This window comes from Calonectris borealis, chromosome 20, assembly GCF_964195595.1.
Source record: "Calonectris borealis chromosome 20, bCalBor7.hap1.2, whole genome shotgun sequence".
Taxonomy (NCBI): Eukaryota; Metazoa; Chordata; class Aves; order Procellariiformes; family Procellariidae; genus Calonectris; species Calonectris borealis.
Window position 1 is genome coordinate 13,741,936 of NC_134331.1, and position 4,485 is coordinate 13,746,420.

General features: G+C 54.2%; 1 long non-coding RNA gene across 1 annotated transcript; it reads right to left on the minus strand.

Moving 5' to 3' along the window:
- Positions 1-2,705: 2,705 nt before the first annotated feature.
- LOC142091179 (uncharacterized) lies at positions 2,706-3,429 on the minus strand. The gene is made up of 2 exons (XR_012676726.1): positions 3,360-3,429; positions 2,706-3,088 (listed from the first exon to the last, which is right to left on the minus strand). It is a non-coding gene; the product is annotated as an uncharacterized LOC142091179 (long non-coding RNA).
- Between the last annotated feature and the right edge of the window lie 1,056 nt (positions 3,430-4,485).

A 4,485-nucleotide genomic window follows, 5' to 3' on the forward strand; every position in this document is an offset into this window, starting at 1 on the left:
ATATGGAGGGGATGGATCAGACAGGCCAGTCGAGATGGGATGACCCCAGCCCTGGTCCACTTGGTCCATCAGAGCGACCACGTGTGCAACCGAGAGAGGAGGGTCTGAGCTGGGAGAGTGCACTCGCTGGCTGTAATTAGGAATTCAATTGCAAGGCGTTATCTCACCAAGTTGGAGCCTATACAGAACCATACGTCCTCCATAGCCAATTGTATACAGGGGCGACGGCGGAGGGAAGAGTGCTGGGAACGGCCTCCCTCACAGATTTCCAGGGCTTTCTGCTGCTGTGTGGTCCCTTTCCCTTCTCACAGAGAAATGATGAAAACAGACAGTCAGATAAGCCCCGGGGAGCTGGGCCCGGCGAGGCCCCGCAGCTTCGCCCCCTCCTCCAGGCTGCGTGGGACTGCTGGTCCCACACCACCTCCACCACCCCCAGCTGGGTGTAGCCCACTCGCCTTTTCATTTCCCTTTTGTTTTTTCCCAAAGTGTATTTTAGTGGGGATAGAGATGGAAAGAAGAGCAGAGATGTCGCAATCCTTCCTTCCTCCTCAAACAAACGGCATCTCCTCAGTGGGACCAGGACAGTGGGACTGCGATGGTGGGACCGTGTCCTTCAGCCTCCTAGCCCTGAGGAGACCATCAGCATCCCATCCCTCGGAGAACTGCCAGTGACACTGTGCCTGGCCCGTGAGGGCTGTCACTACCAATTCTGTGTTGCTCGTAAAGCGGAGGGTGGTTTTGGCCAGCAGAGAGGACGCAGTTAACGAGGTTAAGCGAATTCCCACTCCCACCCACCAAGGGCCTTCCGGGACCATCACAAATCTCAGCACAGACAGCAAACACCTCGTCGCGGCCAGCAACCCTCCCGCAGCCGCTCGCTGCAGGCAGACTCGCCTGCTCTTAGCTCAGCTGCTGGCTGCGGCTGATTGAGTAAATAAAGAACATTTCTCACGAAATCCACCCTCTTGGAGGTCCCCAGGCGGAGAGCTGGCCTTTCTGTGGCTCAGGAAACCTTTATCCCCCAAATCTACAACACCCCCGTGCAGTCGATTTAGCAAGCGATGTTTGCACACCCAGGTTTGCAGTGCAGTGACCCTGTTCCCGGCAGCACCGTGACATTTGCAGGCGCCATTTCCAGCTGGCCCCACGTTGTCCTTTCTGGGTTTTTTTCTGTGCTAGTCCAGATGGGGAGAAAGGTCAGAGTTACTGATAGTAAGGTCCAGACTGCAATCTGGATTTTCCCTAAGCCGAGGATGACTGTGCCTGGGCTAACCCTGCAAACTGGGGCTCCAGTCAGCTACCCTCTGCGGTTACACCGGGCTCTTCTCCTAGTCTTTGGGGCTATCATAGCTCTAGCATATGCACTTCTTTCCTGGGGTCCTCTCCAACTTGTTTCTAACCTTGCCTGAATGCAGATCCTCCTTGTTGCTCACCACTGCCCACCCAGAGCTGAACAGCCTCAGCCCTGATGCCTCCTCTGCAGCTAAGCCCTTGACATTTATTTTCCCTTAAATCAATACATAAAAGCCATGCTACAGCAATACCAGCATGTCGGGGGAGTCCAGGTGATTTATATCATCTGAGGAGCTGATTCTGCTTTTGAAGCTTCAATCCTGATAAGCTTTTCTCTTTCCAGCCCCCAATCTCTTCTGTGCTGCCTTCAGCGCATGTACATTGTATTCATGCCCTAACCCCCCCTTCCTGGCATTATTGACTCTCCATCTTGCTTTTAATCTGCTATAAAATGAACGCAGCTCCCGGTAAAACAGCAGTTTTATTCCTCCTGATCATAATATTTCATTTACCAAAAAGAAGAAAAAAAAATTGTTTAAAGTGAGTTGAGGTTGTAAAGGCTTAATTAAAAAGCTTCAGGGGAAAAAAAATCTATCAGGAAAACTCTGTAGGCATTTGTGAAATTCTCACTGAGGAGAACCAAGCCGCTGGGAGCTCTTGTCCGTGTGTCTGGCCTTACCTCGGTGGTGGGGAGGCGTCCCTACAGCCCGGATGGGGAGAAGGTGCTGCCATCAGCCGGGAGCATCCCGGGCAGGAGCCGCATCCCGGGCTTCTTCCCCACCGTCGCTGATCAGCCGCTCTCCTTCCCCCATCGCTGAGTCCTGCTTGTGGCCGCCAGCAGTGGTCGGCTTTCAGAAAGGGGCAAACAGCCTGTTCTGGGTGCAAAGGGGGTGTATTTGGCACTGAAAATTCATGCTAGCCATGATGAGGCCGGTGCAACTCTGCCCACAGAAAGGATTCTGCTCTGTAACTACTTCACTCACCAAAAAAGCAAAGACCTGTCTCCGTCTGCCTCATATGTATTGGTGAAAGCTTTGGGAACTGCTTTTTCAGTTAGGTTGAAGCTGATGTTTGCAAGTCCACCAGTCCCGATGACTGATCAATACATGCTGATAGACTTTTCCCATCAGAACATTTATTTTTCCAACAGGACACCGAGTTCTCAAACAAATGAAGGCTTGCACAAGAAATCGTCTGCCTCAGTTTGGCAGCAAACAGAAAACAGGAATATTTTTCTTTATTCTAAAACCAAATTTTTGTGGCTAAATAGAGCCAAAAATATATCTCCCCCCCCACTTCTCCCAGACACGAGACATCTCTGAATGCCGAAAGCAACTCTTCCCTGCCGCAAATGGACCAAATAAACCCAGCACGAGACTGGTGCTTAGTAGAAACAGATGCGTCTCTAATGCTGTCATCTACAGCAAGCTGCGTCTGCAAACTGATCTTTTATTAACGTATTTGTATAGATGGGAAAGCTGCAGAGGGTGTGCGAACCCCACTGCCGGGAGCAGGACGCCTCATCGCCCCATGCCCGCAGGCTGCGTTATGGCTGGCAGAGGGCATCGCCGTGGGGCTGCCGGCCACCCCCCAGGGCTCAGCCTTAAAGAGAGGCAAATTTCTTTTCTGCACCAGCATTTAACCCGGTGCGTAGTCCCCCCTGAGCTGCGAGAGGGGAGCTGGCGTGATGTGGGCTCGTTGGCATGCGGGTCGGCGCCGGGGGTTGTTTTGCCGGGGGTTTCGGCATGTGCCGAGGCCGGGATGGGCTGGGTGCCAGCTGCAGGGCAGAGGGGAGCTGCAGGAGGAGAAGGAGTCACGGTTAATCGTTTGCTGAGAGCTGAGGTTGTGAGCTTTGGGGGATCTGCCGAAGGGAAGGCAGGGCAGAGTGAGTCCCTGAGCTGCCCACGGGCATTCAGCAGTGCCTTGTAGGCTGGGGGGGATTAGGAAAGACAGCCTCAATTCCCCCCTGAACCCCACGCACGTGCCCCAGCCCAGGCCAGCGTCCCCCCACCCTCGACACCAAAGGTTTCCTCCCGGGGCCAAGACAGCGGTGTGAGTTGCCCTACCTTTGCTGGGAGCCACAGACGGACAGCCCGGAGCCGGCCCTCACTCCCTGGGGTCACTGTGCAGGACACAAAGCCACATCAGTCCCAAGTCTCCACGTCACATGCACCCCATCCCCACCCCAGCTGGACCACCACCGGCTCTGCTGCCTTTTCTGTCCCTGTGAGATGCTCCTGGCATCCAGGCAGCGGGCGGGAGGCCACAGGGGAAGGGCTGGATGTGCCCTCACCTGGGAACGGAGCTGCTGTGGAAAGTTATGGAAAAATGGGCTTTTCCCTTCCAATCTGGCCGTTTCAGGCTCTAATTTCCTTCCCCCAGAGCGAGCCACTTTTTAGAGCCTTCACAGCCTCACCAGTAGGCAAAGAGACCTATAAACCACGGCTGAAACAGGAAGAAACCGTCATTAAAATGCCTGTGGGGTCTGTGAGCAGGGCAGAACGGCAAAGAGCAGGCTTTTTACCCCCAGCCAGCACTTTCTTTCCACAATTACCCCAAAGCTGCATCTATCCCAGGTAACTGCTACATCCCACCTGGCTTTTGCTCCGAAGCAGTGCTACGTGGCGCGAGGGTCAGAGCCAGCCTCTCTCCTGGTCTCTTCTTCTCCCTCAGGGTGCCTGGGGACAGAGGAGACGGGCTGAGCTGTGGGCAGCAGTGCCGGTTGCAGCCCCCAGGCAGCTTGCAGGCAAATTGCTCTGAAACCTTGCCCTCGGTGGGGGCACAGCCTCTGGACTAATTTGTCATTTTAAATGAAAGGTTTTATCTTGCTGCAAGAAAGGGTGGCTGTGCATCCAAGGAGCTGAGCCCTCGGTAACAACAAAAACCTCCTTTTCCCCACGTCCCCCTGGCTCTGCAAAGCAGTGTGAGAGGGCACGGGTGAACGTCCCTTGCAGGGGGACCACGCACCTCAGCTCAAGACCCACGAGGCATTGCTGCAGCACAGTTTAGCCTGGAATATGCTGATTTTAGCAACAATTCTTTTTCTCCTTTTTGCCAGAAAATAAATAAACCTTGGAAGTCCTCGATCACCCACTCTCTCCAACCAGCTGTCCCTTTATCACAGCCCATCCTTCCCTTGGGCTTTGGAACTGGATCAGTGAGCGACATCCAGCAGCGGTTGCTTCCCACTGA